Consider the following 16,312-nt stretch of genomic DNA (forward strand, 5'->3'; position numbering starts at 1 on the left):
GGGGCTCCAGGGTGGCACAGAGACCCTGAGAGGCTGCACTGGGGAACTCGGGGGTGACACCAAGAGGCTGAGGGGCAGGGGGTGCCTTGAGGGGCAAAGTGGGGGGTGCCTGAGGGTGACAGGTGAACCAGCCCTCACACCAGCCCTAACCTCACCCTAAAAACCAGCTCTACCCAGGTGGAGAGTGCACGGTGGAGGTTAGGGGGCCAAGGGACAATGTCAGGGGCTTGGGGTGACACACAGACATTGCAGGCTGAGGGGCAAAGAGTGGGGGCCTTGACAGGTGGAGAGCTGACCCTGAGGGTTTGGGGTACGAAGGACACAGGGTACCAGGTGGGGTTGGGCACAGGTGCAGCAGCCCTCAGCCCAGCCCTAAGCTCACCCTAAACCCCTGGGACACCAGCTTTCCCCAACAGCAGCACAAGGCAGTGACCCCAACGGTGGGACAGCCCCAGAACCCTCCCAGCAGCTGCAGGTAGTTGCCCCATTTAAAAGGTAGGGATGATGTTTGGGGGGTAGAGTTACAGGTAGGGGTTTGGGGGCTGAGCAATTTTTTTTTTTTTTTCCCTTTAAGAGAATATTTTAGGGGTTTATGTTGCAGGAGGGTTTTTTTCCAGGTAGGGGTTTGGTGGCTGAGCAATTTTTTTTTTTTTCCCTTTAAGAGAATATTTTAGGGGTTTATTTTGCAGGAGGGTTTTTTTAGGAATTTTCTGGGAATGTTTAGGATACCATTAGGGCTTTTCCAGGGCTTTAAAAATAATTTTAAAAGGCTCTTTTAAAGGCTTTTTTACCACTAAAATAGAAGTTTTTGGGGGTTTTTTGGGTATTCTTGGGGCTTTATTAGGGCTATCGAGGATATGTGGACGACTTTTTTAGGACTAGGGTAGTTTCTAGGGTTTTTGAGGGAATTTTTCAGGTTTTTTTAGGGTCTTATCAGGGCATTTTAAGGATTTTTGGGTATATTTGGAGCTCTTTTAGGACTATTTAGGGTATATTTGGGGATTTTTAGGGGTGTTTTAGTTTGTTTTTTTTTTAAAGCAGGTTTCTTTAGTGTATTTTAAGGATATTCTGAGGCTATTTGTAGGTTTTTGTGGAGTTTTTAGGACACTTTGAAAATTAGGGCTTTTTTACGAAATTTATAGGGTTTTTTAGGGTCCTTTCAGGGCATGAGAGAGTCTGAGGGGCAATGTGGGGGCTTGAGGGTGACAGAGGCTGGCAGCTGAGGGAGGAACAGCAAGAGGGGACAGCGGGTGACACACAGAGATGCTGAGGGTGGCAGGGGCAGCTGGGGGCTGAGGGGCAAAGGAGAGGGATTAAGGGTGACACACAGGAGCTGAGAGGGGGCTTGAGGGGCACAGAGGGGGCTTGAGGGTGACAGAGCCCGAGGGCTGGGGGGCAGAGGGAGGGGCTGAGGGGTAAAGGGACAGGGCTGAGGGCTGGACAGTCCAGTGGGGATCAGGGCTACAGGGTACAACTCAGGAGGCGAGTTAGGGTTCAGGTGCTGCGCCCTCAGCCCAGCCCTGGCCTCACCCTAACCAGCCCCCCTAAAACAAACTTTTCCCCCAGCAGCAGCACAACACAGCAACCCTAAGAGCGAGAGCAGACCCAAACCTCCTGCTGGGACAAGACAGCAACCCTCACAGCAGGACAAGGACAGAACCCTCAGAGGACAGCAAGACGCACTGCAAAAAGGAAGGGAAGACATCTGAAGGTTAGAGAGCAACAGCTGGGGCTTGGAGGCTGAGCAGGTTTTTCTCAGGATTTTTCCACAACTTATAATGACATATAGGGGATTCTAGAAGGTTTCTAAGAACCTTTTTTTTGTTGTTGTTTGTTTTGGTTTTTGTTTGTTTGGGTTTTTTTTGTTGTTGTTGTTTTTGTTGGGGTTTTTTTGTTTGGTTTTTTTAATTTCTTAGAGTGTTGTAAAGGGTTTTTAAAAGGCTATTTCAGGATTTTTTTGGAGTATTGTTATGGTCAGGATCAGGATCACAGGGGATGCTCAATCAAAATGTGGAGTTTCAGGACTGCAGTGGAATGCATTTGAAAAAGGCCAGGGGTGACAGAGTGGATTGGGAAAGACATTGCCAGTCTGAAGGCTGTGAGTTCCAGGCCCAGTGGAGTCATTGTGGCTAGGGTCAGATGCTGGCAGCTTTGTAGGGGAGAAATCCTGCACAGTAAAACTCAACAGCCCACCACGAACCCACGTGCCAACTGACACCAGGAACCTGGCTGGTGAGTTTTGTTTCCCAGGGGAATGGGCTGTGTTCATGTACAGGGGCCTTTGGCCCTGTGTGGGTCGTTGCTTGCTGGGGTTCTGAAATCTACAATGTCCAGATTTCCAGGCACTCTACCCGTGCAAAAGGCTTGCCAAAGGGAACACAGAACTTCCAAACATGGCTTCTTCCATAGCTTTTTCCTTGTAATCAGCCTTAGCTCATGGCTGTGTTTACTGCCTAGGGTTTGGATTAGGGTTACGCCTAGGGTTAGGGTTCTGAAATCCACAAAGTCCCAAGCTCCAGGCACACTGCAGCTGCTAAATGCATCCCAAGGGGAACACAAAATGCCAAAACATGGCTTCCTCCACAGCTTTTTCCTTGGAACCAGCCTTAGCCCAAGGCTGCTTTTACTGCTCTGCTTGGGGTTAGGGTTATGCCTAGGGTTAGGGTTCTGAAACCCACAAAGCTCCAAGCACACTGCAGCTCCAGAGGGCATGCCAAGGGGGACACAGAACTGCCAAAACATGGCTTCCTCCACAGCTTTTTCCTTGGAACCAGCCTTGGCCCAAGGCTGATTTACTGCCTCACCTAGGGAGCACAACTGTAGAGACGAGACCCACAATGCAGTAAGGGGAATCATGACCTAAGTTATCCTTTCCTGCTACTGTGATTCCAGACAGCTTCTGCAGCTGGGGAGATTTACAGTACATAGAGAATATCTCATGTGTGACATAGATAACAACGTTGTGTCCCTGGCAGACCTCTGGCAGCTGAACTGTCACTGGGCTGCTCAGAAACCACCAATGTATTGTGCATTACTTGACTTCATTCTTCTCATGCGCCTTTTCCTTGGGTAAATGGGTGAGAATCCTTCCTCCTGACTTCAGTTAGTTCCTAACATAGATCAAGACCTCTGGCGTTCTTCAAAGAGAAACATTGCAGAGATTTGAAAGCTAATAATTGTGTATTTTTTTCTCTCTGGTTTACACTGCTACTTTTGAGCTGAATCATGAGCTACTAGAGGAAATGAGGACAAGCATCACACCACACATCCTATACATGGCTTACTGGTGTCACTGTGCTCAGGGTGGCAGGGAAAGGTGTTGTGCAGCAGTGCTACACATGGTGGCTGAGAGGGACCTTACAGGAAGGAAAAGGAGCAAACAATCCATGGCCTGTGTCCCTGTTTCCTGTGTCAGCCATGAGATGGCCAAGCTGCCTCACCGCAGGAGAGGCCCAGCCTGTTCAAGTTTAATGTTAAGAAATTGACTCAGTGCTTATGCAAAAGGCATCAATTATTGCCCAAGCCCCCCCAAACCCCCCAGGATATCTCAAAATCCTTGCCCCACCTCATTTCCAACAGAGGCGTCACAGAAAGTGACTGAGATCAGCTTTCCTTTTATATGTTCTCCCTCTACCATGTTGGCAGCATAAAAGGATAGGCAAGTGGAAACTGTCCCTTAGGAAGACCTTTACAAGAGAAAAGCATTTATTGGCCTTAGTCTGATTGTTGCTTGGACCTTTTCAGAACAGATGGTGACTCTGTGCCAGTGCATCTGCCAGACTCTGCTGTGACATGAGCCCCACTGGAGGTGTTATGGACACAGTGTGCTCTGGCTCCCTTCTGCTTGGGACACCCTGAACCTTCGCAGCAGATGAGGAAGACAGGGACTCAAAGATTCTTCTTCCTTAATGAACCCCAAGAAGAAAAGCACAGAGCTGGTATGTGGGCTGGCTGCCCAGAAGGTAGCCCTGGGTTTGGGAAGTAAGATCATGGGGTTGTGTCAGTAGGGTTGGCTCACAGAGATGGCTCTGGCTTGGCAATCGCCGATGCAGTGAAGCCCTGCTTCCCTTCTGGTAAGGAGCAAGAATAGCTGGGGGAGGGTGATGGGCCAGAGTGGGAGCTAGAGTGTTCTGAAAGCTTTGCTGGGCGTTGGCAAATGCTCTGGACTTTGAGGGCCTAAGTATATTAATCTATTTAAATACCTTTTGCCCAGCATCCTAAGCAGTGGCTGGGCAGTCTCTGAGCCTGTGAACACTAACCAAACCCAAAAATGAATTTTCATCTCATTATCTTTTTTATTGGTTGTTTTTTTAGTTGAACTAATTAAAGGCAAGACCTGAGTTAAAATCTCAGGTTTTTTCAGGTTAAAATCTGTTTTTTGCAGGTTAGCTGTAGTTTAACATTAATGCCAGGGTTTGATACTGCTTATAATGGCAGTGAAGCAATTGTATTTTATGGTAAATATAAATCTCCTTATTTTACAGAAGTTAATGTAATAATAATAGTTTTAAGGCTCTCTTATTACCAGCTGTAAGTCTAATTTTCTAACAAGATGCTGCTAATTGCATTACTCTGGCTTCAGCAGTTTTCTTTGTGTCAGAGCCCCTTAGAGAGGCAGTAGATTCTCAGCCAGAGCTCTTGTTTTGGTCCTGTAAAATGTAGTTGTGTTGTAACAGTGCCTTCTTCTTAATAATTTTTATCTGCTTTATTAATTTATTGTGGTCGAGGTTTTGCTACATCAATTGCTTTTGCATTGCTGACAGTCTAACTGCATGTAGTTCAAACAGATCAGTATCCATAAACTCAAATGATTGTAATTACATTGGTCTCATTTCAGTGATTACAGCATTTACCACCTCACCAGCCTGTAGAACTTTGATTGTATTAGAATTCTCAAAACATTACATTACTTGAAAATTAATTTGGAAACCTATCCCCAAGAGTTTCTTTCATACTCTGCTTCTGTGAAAAATAAATGGAAAAGGGTGGCTTTGGTGTTCAGGGGCCCGTGGCCCTCAGATGCTGCCTGGAGTGAGTGCATTGCCCTCATTGCACAACAAGCTCCGATGGGAAATCCAGATCTCCCTGGGCTCTTGGAAATCATCACAAACTGGCCTGAAGGTGGCACTTTTGGACTGTGCTTGGAAGTGGAAGAAGAGCAGCTGAGACCTGCTGAGGAGGAATCCTGCTTTTGGCATCAGCCCCTGACTGTGAAGAAGGGTCTGCCAGCTGCTGGCTCTCTCTCTCTCTCTGTCTCTCTCTGATTTTGGAGGAGGATGGTCGGAGCTGCTGCTCGGGGAAGGGAATTCGCTGCCATGGCCATAACCCAGCCCAGAGCTGCTTCTTCTGCTTCTCCCTCAGTTCATCAATCAGCCAGGCCTTGCCACTGCACGCTCAGCTGCAGATCCTCATAGGTGGCATTGGCCCAGCTGTGACCCAGAGTCAGCTGGATTTTACCCCAAAAGAGGCAGGCATTGGATTCAAGCCCTGGGAATTATTTGTTTAATTCAGGGCCAGCCTGAGAGCTCCCCCAAAAGCCTTTGGTGTTTTTATGTGAAGTTGCCCAAGTTCTGCTCCCCTAGTGCTTGCTTGTTTCCCCCCTATGGTTACAGTTCTAGAATGTTCCACCCCTGAGTGTGTATATTGTTGTTTCCCCTTTGTTTGGGGTCTTTGGATCCTGCCCCTCCTATTATGCAGGCTTCTCCACGTTTGTTGTTTCTCACCCTTTAATAAAGTTCTTTCTGGGCAGCTCCATCAAAGCCACTCCTTTTCATTTTCACCACCCTCGCCTGAGGTCAGGGAACCAGAGAGGTTTGTCACAGCCACCCTCACTGTGACACTTACAGAAAAGCCTTTAAAAATATTCACACACCTTAAACGCAAGTCTGTCAATAACAGCAGCTGTGAGATCCCAAACACAGCAAACTGCTGGAGTGCTCCTGGGAGAATACCTGGGGCTGTGTCTGATTGCCTCAGAGCAGGAGCAGCCTTGCCCTCAGCAGCTCACAGCCCTGCCCCACAAGGATGTGTCACAGAAGGGTTGGTAAAGACCACAGGAGCCTCAGCTCAGGTGAGGCTTTCCACAGAGCCCAGAGATCTTATCCTGGAACTCTGAAAGCACAGGAGAATCAGGGGCCAGCCCTGGCTCAAGGCACAGCAACCCTGCTGAAACAAGAGAAGGGAGCAAAGGGCCGTGAACCGAGCTGGGCCGGCAGTGCGGGCATCCCAGAGCGGGCATCCCAGAGAGGGCATCCCCGAGCGGGCATGCCAGTGCGGGCGTGCCAGAGCGGGCATCCCAGAGAGGGCATCCCCGAGCGGGCATCCCAGAGCGGGCGTGCCAGAGCGGGCGTGCCAAGAGGGGGCGTCCAAGAGCCGGCGTGCCCCGCGGATCAGCGGGGCCACTGAGGCCACCGATTACGTGGGTGGGGAGGCGGGCCCGGGAGGCTGCCCAGGGGCAGCAGCAGAGGCACAGAGCGGTTTTGCTGCCCCGGGCCCCTGGCCTGGCCCGGCCCAGCCCAAGAATCGCTGCCATCATTCCCTGCACCAGGACCCGGCCCCACGGCGGCTCCGGGAGTTCCGAGTGGGCAAAACGGGAGCGAGGGAGAGGAGGCAGCTGGTGCCAGTGGCTGAAATGGCTTTGCTGCCAGCTGGCAGGGAGAAAGTGGAGCCAAGTGAAGGGGAGAGAAAGAGGGAGAAGGCTGGAGCGATGGAAGGCGGCAGGGATGGCCACGGGGCAGGCGGGCATTTTGCTTTCCAGCTCTGTGGGAGGAAACCAAGAGCTGTCAAATCCATGCAGGAAAAGAGGGGGAAAATAGCAGGTGGTGGAAATTGTTGAATATTGGGATTAATTTTATGTGCCTGAACTGCACAGGCCGACAGAATCCAAGCACCGCCAGCGTTGGGATGTGTCTTCCCTTGCCCCTGCCCTGCTGCAGCAGCCCCTGCTGAGACCCCCAGGGGCTGCGGTTCTTCTGTTGGGCCCTTTTTCTTAGCGCAGTTTTTTTTCGGAACAGGAAAAAAAACAAACCCTGTCGGCCGCCCCTCCTCGAGCTCGCCCCGGTTTTCAGCTCCTGGCTCCCATGGCATTTTTGAGCCGACCAGCCGGGCAGATACTGAGGGCCGATCTCCTCTCCCAGCGCCCGGCCCGCCAAATTGGCTTCCCAGATATTAAATGTAATCCCCAGCGATCAGATCTCTTCTTGGAGGCCGGCAGGCAGGCGAGCTCCCAGCCGCTTTCCCCGGCACGCTGCTTGGTAAAAGCGGCCAAAATCTCTCCCACACCCTCGGCTCTAACCCGCGATGGCGGCGGCCGTGCCCGGTGCGGGAGGCCGGGACAGCAGCAGGCGGCACCGGAGCCCGGCGAGGCGGAGCTCGGCGGCGGCCCCAGCCCAGTTCCAGCACCAAAGGTTACAGTGACACCTGCAACCCCGCAGTGCTGTCCCCCTGGCTGGGTTGGCTACAATGGGTCTGCTACTATTTCTCAAGGGATTTCAGCAGCTGGGAGCAGGCTGAGGAACGGTGCTCGGAGCTCGGGGCCTCCCTGGCCATTCTGAAGGATGAGGAGGAAATGGTGAGTGAGGGGCTCGGGCGGTGTGGGGTGGCTGAGGGCAGCCTGGGGGTGCTCCTGGGCCGGGCTCGGTGCTCGTGGGGCCGGGGCTGCAGCCCTGGGCCGGGGCCTTGCAGGGAAGGAGCCCCGGCGGGCGGGGGCAGCCCCGGGCACGGGTCCCCCCGAGGGCCGGGGCAGCTCCCACTCCTCTCTCCTGGGCAGGGTTTGCTCTTCCGCCTCCGCGGGAACGGCGATTACTGGCTCGGGCTGCGCAGACGGGGCGAGCGCCTGCACTGGGGGGACGGCAGCAGCTACAGCTCCCGGTGAGTGCCGGGGAGCCGGGCAGGGCCTGGGGCACAGGGCACAAGGTGTTCCCCTGGCAGCCAGCCTGCCTCTGCTCCTCCCTGCAGGGTTCCTGTCTTTGGCGATTCCGACTGTGTGTACCTGGCTGAGGAGAGATTCAGGAGTGAGAACTGCTCAAAGGAGCGGCCGTATGTCTGCAGCAAGGCCCAGGCTCCCCTGTAACAGGGGCTGCAGAAAGGACCTTCTCCACGCTGGGCAGTGCCAGCTTCACCTCTCAGCCCAGCCCAGGGCTGTCCTTGCTCAGCTGCACCCTGTGCCTTGCCCTCGCTCTCAGGGTCACCTCAGTGCCTCTTCATCCATGCCCAGTGCCAGCGCTGGGCTGGGTGTGCAAAGGAAAAGGCTCTGCAATCCATCCTGCCTCCCATGCTGCCTGGAGTGACATCCAGTCATTCTATGTGAGAAACACAGCTCTCTATTTACAGTTTTATAAAAAAGTTTATTGAGGGATAAAAGGGATAAAATCCTGCTCTGGGATACTTGGCTATTTCCAGATGATTAACTGAAATTATGTTCTCTATATATTTTTGCGTTACAGGGGGCACATCCATATTTTTCATATTTACATACTCAAACATTCCTTTGAGTTAACTTGTTTTTTTGTTTTTACTTTGGTTTTACTTTTTTGTTTTAACTTTGACTTGTCATCATGCCATCCTGTAAATTAAACTAATATATTTTATTTTTTCTTGTGGTTCTATCTTCTTGTATTTTCACTCCCTGATAATGAGGGCCAATTAATTGTTCTTTTTTTTTTAAGTGCTCTGGTTTCTGTTTCTGTTATATTGTCTTTCTGATCAAAAAGTCCCTGAATGTGGGAAATCACTTAATTATTTTACACCATTTTCTGAATTAGTTACATGAAAAAATTATTTCAACATTTCACAGTCTCTATTATGCTACACTATGTAATAGCATCTATTACACCACTATTTAAAAAAGCTATAGGGTGTATACATAAACTGACAGATTATACTATATCAAAAGCAGTAATTACATTGTGTACTATTTGAGGATTTTTGTGGTCAATAATAATTTGCAAAACAAAAGTTAATACATAAATGCAAAAGCCAATAATTATGCTTGTTTTTCACAACATTATACAAGCATGGTGAGTGAGGGGCTCGGGCGGTGTGGGGTGGCTGAGGGCAGCCTGGGGGTGCTCCTGGGCCGGGCTCGGTGCTCGTGGGGCCGGGGCTGCAGCCCTGGGCCGGGGCCTTGCAGGGAAGGAGCCCCGGCGGGCGGGGGCAGCCCCGGGCACGGGTCCCCCCGAGGGCCGGGGCAGCTCCCACTCCTCTCTCCTGGGCAGGATGGTTAAAAAAAGTCATGGGAAAGGCTGGCATGAGTGAAGGGAATAAAATACAGAGAATATTAAAAAATATTCTAAAAATACTGCATCAGTAACCACTCCCAAAGTGAAACAAAAAATAGCTGTGTGAGGGTCTGTGAGTCACGCAGGAGAGCGGTGTAGTGGTTCCACCATTCACTGAGCAGCGCTCGATTAAAAGAGACCTCTGGGAGCACAGCCAACATGAACAGACTTTGGCATGGTACTCCACAGTATGGTGAAAAAGAAAACAATCCAAATAGTTCTAGTACAGCTAGAAAGTTCTGTTGGATACAGGAGTGCTCCTGAAGGGAGCAACAGCAAGGGACAGACAGCACTCTGGATTTTCAGAGGCAGTCAGACCACTTGGCTAGAGAGAGGTGCAAGAGAAAACTCCAGCTGCTACAGAAAAGGTCACTGTGGCCACCGTGCCAGCTGTACACAAGTTTTACTCACCCTGTTTCCACTGTGCTCAGGATTCAGCCACTTTGGGAGAAAATCAGCTGCTTCTATCAAGAGAAACTCTCCATCGTTGTCATCAATACTGGCCAAGGAGAAATTGGAAATTTAGTAGGAAAAGCCTTGCAGGGCACAACAACACACTTCTGAATCCATGTCTGCTGGGGTTTTTTAATATTCATAAACCCATAGAAAGGCGTTGGTTAGAAGGGAACTTAGAGATCATCTGGTTCCAAGCGCCCTGCCACAGGCAGGCACACCCTGCACTAGCCCATGCCCCTTGGCAGCCCTCCCACACAAGCAGCTCAGCCTCACCTGGCTGCCAGCCCCGGGAACTCCCTGGTGATCTCCCGGAGCAGGTACACGATGAACCACTCATCCTCCACGTTATCCCCGAACGCGGTGGTGCCGCCCAAGTGCGCCGGGGTCTCGCCTGGACGGGGCACAGAGCGGAGAGGCGGCTCAGCAACGCCGTGCCCAGGAACAGATTGTCCACACGGGCTGCGGGTCTCCCTCTCCGGGGATATTCCAGACCCCGCTGACAGAATCTTGTGTCCTGTGCTCGGGGATGGCCCTGCTGCAGCAGGGAGGTGGCACCAGATGCCTCACGGGGTTAACCCGTGCTGCGACACCGAGAGCCTGGGAAGCCGCCGGGTGCCCCTCACACGGCCTCGGTTCCCCTCACACGCTCCCGTTCGAGCCCGCCGGGTGCCCCTCACACGGCCTCGGTTCCCGGCCCTCAGGACCCCCTCACACGCCCTCAGTTCTCACTCACAAGCTCCCGGTTCCCAGCCGCCGAGTCCCCCACACAAGCGCTCGCTTCCCGGCCGCCGGGTCCCCCTCACACGGCCCGGGTCCCCCTCACACTCCCCCGGTTCCCGGCCGCCGAATACCGTTGACATGCCCTCAGCTCCCCCTCAGTCGCTCCTGGTCGGCTTTCCGGCCGCCGGGTCCCCCTCACACGCTCCCGGCTCCCGGTTTCCCCTCAGACGCTCTCGGGTTCGACTACGCCGTGTCCCCCTCACACGCCCGCAGCTCCCCCTCACGCGCTCCCGGTTCGAGCCCGCTATGTCACCTTCACACGCCGTCGGTCCCGGCTCTCCCTCACACGCTCCCGGTTCCCTCTCACGCGCTCCCGGTTCCCGGCCGCCGGGCTCCCCTCGCAGTGCGGCGCCGCAGCGGCGCCCCGCCGCCCGGGCCCGCCGCCGCCGCCGCGAACAGGCGGTAGCGCACCGCGTCCTCGGGCAGCGCCGGCCGCCGCAGCGCCCCGGGGAGGACCGGCGCGATGGCGGCGGCGGCAGCGCTGCGCTCTCTGCCGGGAGCCGCTCCGTGTACCTGCTCCGGGAGATCACCAGGGGTTCCCGGGGCTGGCAGCCAGCCGGCTGTGCCGGCTGCGTTGGGATTTAGTGCCAGCCTTGGCTTTCCTCCTCCCTTCTCTTCTCTTTTCTTTTCAAATCTGAAGAGGCCTCAGCTACCTGCCTATTTCCTTCCTCTCTCACCTTCCAGGTCCTGTTTCCCACACCTTGTTCTTTCCTTTTAAAAGCCTTGATAATAACCCGTTCCCCACTCAAGGCTTTGTTGGATCCTTGTTTTTCTGCCTTCTGGCTGCTGTAGGTGAAGGTCTGGCTTTGAGGAGCACACCCTGCTCCCTCTGCTCCAGAAACCAGCCTTGGAGTTATCCCAATCTCCTGCTGGTTCTGGGGGCTTCCTTAGGCCCTTGCTGAAATTAGAAGCATCCAGGAAGCTTTTCCTTTCTTGAGATTTGAACGGTTTCTACAACTCCTTGAGATGTCAGCAGGATGGTTAAAACCCCGCTGTGCAAATGAAGGTTTTCCCCCACTCCAAGCTCGATCCTCTTCCTTGCTTTGTCATCTCAACAACTGCTAAGGAAATCTTTCTAGTCTTGTCAATTGGCAATGCAACTGCTCCTTAATTGGGGTTTGTCACTATTGAGTCAGAAATGACACAGATAAATAAATTACACACTCCATGCATTCACAGAAGGCTAATTCTCTTGATTAAGGAACCTATTGCTTTTCATAGTCTTGTTCCCTGTGAAAAACGCCAATCACTTGTTTTTAAAATTTTTAAAAGTTTAATCGTAATAAAATGGTTATAAAAATAGTAATATAATTAGAGTAATAAAATTTGAACCATTGAGATTAGGACAATATAAGACAATAAAAACAAAGAGATACGGACGTCCGGGTACCTTTTTCAGGGCAACACAAGCCCAAAAAAGGACCCCCGTTAACAGAGGATTAACCCTTAAAAAAAAGTGCCTGTTGCATGTTCACACACCTCACACATGATGCATAAATTCCATTCAAACAAAGGATCCTGTCTGGTCAGTGTCACCTTCTCTGAATCCTAATGGCGTCTTTTGACTGAACAAGGCGGGAAGAAGTTAGTTTTTTGCTGATAAGGGAGCAATAAATTCACTTTCCCTGAAAGAATCAGGTGTCCTATGGCTGCTATCTGGTGCGAGTCCTTTCTTTAAAAAAGTATCTTACAAAGCATAGTTTCTATTTTAACATTATGTTATAACCTAAAACTATATTTAACACACTACTTAAGAAAATTAACACAGCATAACTTTCTAACATAACGCATACAAAATTCATTTTAATACTTGCGAAAAGCCGATCATAAAAAACACATTTTTCACATTTCCTACAGGTGGACCTGATTGGTCCTTTAATTAAAACACCACCAACATTGACTAATTAAGAAGCCACCCTTTTGTAAACAACCTTATGGGCAAAACAGTGAGTGACCGGTGAGTGATCTCTCCCTGGCCTTTCCCGACCCTCGAGCCTTTCCTGCTGTGTTCTGTTGCCTGCCCAGGGGCAGCAGCAGAGGCACAGAGCGGTTTCTCTAGCACCGGGCCCAGCCCAAGAATCCCCGCGGTAATTCCGGGCTGAGAGCCCCAGAAGCTCCTCCCCCTGAGAGCTGAGGTTCTTTTAAGCCACGGGATTTACGAGAAACGAAATAGAAAGGACCTGAAGTAACCCCTACTTCCTACCCCTCCTCCCTGCTTCCTCCTGATTGGCCAATACGGCACAAAACAGCCACACCGGCTCTGTGCTGCGGCCCCGGCTCGAGTGCCCGCTGGGTCCGGCTGGCACCGGAGCGCGGCGGCGGCTCCAGCCCAGGTGGGACCCGCGGTCGGTGCTGCCCCAGCCCGGGGGCAGCGCTGAGGGGCACGGGGAGTTCTGGCGAGTTCCCTGTGCCGGCTGCCCCCGTGTCCCCCCTGCGCTGGGATGGCCGAGGGAGCGGCTGCCCGCGGTCACAGAAACACAGAGTCACTGGGATGGGTTGCAAGAGACCTCCAAGATCATCGAGTCCAACCCAGCCCTGATACCTCAACTAAATCATGGCACCCAGTGCCACATCCAGTCTGTTTTGAAACACAGCCAGGGATGGTGACTTCATCTCCTCCCTTGGCAGACAATTCCAGTATTTTATCACCCTTTCTGTAAAAAACTTTTTCCTAATATCCAACCTATATTTCCCATGGCGCAGCTTGAGACTGTCTTCTCTTATTCTGTCAGTGCTGCCTGGAGAAAGCCCCTACCAGCCCCACCTGAGCACAGCCACCTTTCAGGGAGTTGCAGAGATTGAAAAGGTCACCCCTGAGTCTCCTTTTCTCCAGGCTGAGCACCCCCAGCTCCCTCAGTGGTTCCTCTCAGGGTTTGTGTTCCCAGCCCCTCTCCAGCCCCGTTGCTTCCTCTGGACGCGCTGCAGCGTCTCAACGTCCTTCCCAACCTGAGGGGCCAGAGCTGGACACAGCACTCCAGGTGTGGCCCCACCAGTGCCAGCTACAGGGGCAGAATGACCTCCCTGCTCCTGCTGGCCACACCATTCCTGATCCAGGCCAGGAGCCCTTGGCCTTCTTGGCCACCAGGACTCACTGCTGGCTCATGTTCAGCTGGCTCTGGACCAGCACCCCCAGGTTCCTTTCTGCCTGGGCACTGTCCAGCCACACCGTCCCCAGCCCAGAGCACTGCAGGGACTATGGTGGCCAAAATGCAGGACTGGGCACTTGGACATGTTAAACTTCATCTCCTTGGACTCTGCCCATCCATCCAACCATGGCAGGTCGCCCTGCAGAGCCCTCCTGCCTTCCAACAGATGGACACAGCTCCCAGCTCAGTGTCCTCTGCAGATTTCCTAATGAAAGCCTCAATCCCCTCATCCCTGTGGTCAGTGCAAACACTGAGCAGAGCTGGCCCAGCACAGAGCCCTGAGGGACACCCCTGGAGCCTAGCCCCAGCGGGATGCTGCACCCTCAGCAGCACTCTCTGGGCCGGCCTCCAGCCAGGTCTGAGCCCAGCACAGAGTGCTCAGTGCCAGCCCTGGGCTGCAGCTTTTCCAGCAGTGAGCTGTGGGAGACAGGGCCAAAGGCCTTGCTGGAGCCCAAACAGACACATCCCCAGCCCTTCCTGCACCAGCAGCAGGGTCACCTGCTCATGGAAGGAGACCAGGTTGGTCAGACATGCCCCAGCCATGCTAAACCCCTGCTGGCTGGCCCTGATACCCTGGCCATCCCCTGAGTGCTGCCTGAGCTTCTCCTCATCTGCAGTTACTGAGTTCCCTCCTGCATCCAAAAGAGAACAAAAGCTGGTCCTACCCTCCCTTTTACCATTAATATATTTGTACAAACAGTTTTTATTGTCCTGTACAAAAGGTGCCAAATTAAGTTCAAACGGAGTTTGGCTTTACTAATTTTTTTCCCTAGATACCCTAGCAGGCCCCTGAAGTACTTCCTGAGAGACCTGACCCTCCTTCCAAAGCTGATGAGTCCTCTTTTATTTCTAGAGTTCCTTCAAAACCTCATTGCCCATCCAGGCTGGATGTTTGCCTCATTGAGTCATTTTTTTTTGGCACACAGGGACAGTCTGCTCCTGTGCCCTCAAGATCTCTGTTTTGAAGCATGCTCACCTTTCCTGAATTCCTTTGTTAATGGCAGCTTCCCAAGGAACTTTCAGAATAAATCTCCACAATACACCAAAGTCTGCCCTCAGGAAGTCTAATGTAAAAATTTTATTGGTGTTCCTCCTGCTTTGGCCAAATAGGGAGAACACTGTAATTTCATGATGACCGTCCCCCAGGAGGCCTCCAACCAGCACATCTTCCTCCATCCCATGACCATTTACAAACAAGTAGAGTAACAGAGCTCCTTCAGCAGATAGGTTCCCTCAGTGTTGACTCTGGAAACAGGCCCTGAGTGCCCTGAATTTTGACAGTGCTCCCTTCCAGGTTCTCATGTGTCCAGGCAACATGCCGTGTCTGCAGCTGGACTGAGTGTGACATTTTTCTGTTCGCCGGGCTCCCTGCCAAACTTTTCCCCCTGGCAGCCGCTCTCAGCCGTTCCTCGCCACGCCTCCATTGGCTGCTTCCCCGTGCGCTGATTGCCAAAATCCAGTCCCCACCCCCGGATGGACGGATAATAAACAGGGGTGGGGGTGCCGCGCCTGCCAGCGGACTGGTATGAGTTACTACGGAGCGGCGGCGGCACCCGGAGCCCGGCGGCGGCCCCAGCCCAGGTGGGACCCGCGGTCGGTGCTGCCCCAGCCCGGGGCTCGCTGGGGCGGAGGGGCCGCGCTGAGGGGCACGGGGGGTTCAGGCGAGTTCCTTGTGGCGGCTGCCCCCGTGTCCCCCCTGCGCTGGGATGGCCGAGGGAGCGGCTGCCCGCGGTCTCCTCCGTGCCCGGATGGCCGGGCTGGAGCCGGTGCCGCGGCAGCGCTGCCTCATCCCGGCTGCTCCGGCTGGGACGGAGGCGGCTGCTCCGTGCCCGGGGCAGCTCCCGGCCGTGCGGCACCGGGCTCGGGGCCGCTGCCCCGAGGGGCGGGAGGTGTCCGTGCCCGGCTCGGGGCTGGCCCGGCGTGAACTTGAAGGTGCCTGGGAGCCCAAAGCGCTGCGGGCGCCGAGCGGGGGCAGAAAGCGCCGCATCCTGCGGCTGCGGGCACCGCGCAGCTCCCGCAGGCTGCGCTTGTCTCCGCAGCTGCTGCCGCAGCTCTGGGCAGCGGGGACAGCGCAGCCAGAGCTGGCAGCGCCCTCCTGAGCCTCGGGCTGCCGCAGGGCCGGCACCAGCAGCGACCTCTCTGCGTGTCCCTTGCAGGGTGCCAGCAGCGCGGCTGCAAAGCTGCTCCCGAGGCCGAGCTCCCAAAGGATCTGTCAGCACTGCTGATGTGTTGGGAGCAAGGTACTGTTCCTTCATGTCAGGGAGATGCTGGCTGTGAGCTGGAGGAAAGTGAATTCTGCTCCATTCATGGAGATTTGAAGAAGCCCCAGCATCCCCAGGAGGGACCAGCAGCCGGGGTTCCACACTCGCCTGGGGCACAAGAAGCCATTTGGCATCAGCAGGGGGCTGCCACTTGTGAGCGTGCAGTGAGTGAAGATGTGGAGAATGGATTCTGCACCAGGGATGGGAGTGTGAGGGAGCCCCAGGGCACATCAGCATCCGGCACTGAACACAAAAGGAACCTCAGAAGATTGCTGGGTGAGTGCAGGGCCAGCCCTGGGGCCTCTAGGGAGGGGCCAGTGTCCCCTGCCAAGGCCAGGGCTGGCAGGTGTGTGGCTGTTTCCCGAGGTCTGGAAGAGGCCTGGTGCTCTGC

At 53.6% G+C, this 16,312-nt stretch overlaps 2 long non-coding RNA genes across 2 annotated transcripts; one reads left to right on the top strand and one right to left on the bottom strand.

Moving 5' to 3' along the window:
• Nucleotides 1-7,413: 7,413 nt before the first annotated feature.
• On the top strand, nt 7,414-8,341 carry LOC120512487. Its single transcript, XR_005630026.1, has 3 exons — nt 7,414-7,570; nt 7,769-7,869; nt 7,957-8,341. It is a non-coding gene; the product is annotated as an uncharacterized LOC120512487 (long non-coding RNA).
• A 1,139-nt stretch (nt 8,342-9,480) lies between these two features.
• LOC120512488 lies at nt 9,481-10,859 on the bottom strand. Its single transcript, XR_005630027.1, has 3 exons — nt 10,768-10,859; nt 10,008-10,125; nt 9,481-9,777 (listed from the first exon to the last, which is right to left on the bottom strand). It is a non-coding gene; the product is annotated as an uncharacterized LOC120512488 (long non-coding RNA).
• Nucleotides 10,860-16,312: the final 5,453 nt, after the last annotated feature.

This window comes from Passer montanus, unplaced genomic scaffold (genome assembly GCF_014805655.1).
Source record: "Passer montanus isolate IOZ18808 unplaced genomic scaffold, ASM1480565v1 scaffold737, whole genome shotgun sequence".
In the NCBI taxonomy this organism is placed as follows: Eukaryota; Metazoa; Chordata; class Aves; order Passeriformes; family Passeridae; genus Passer; species Passer montanus.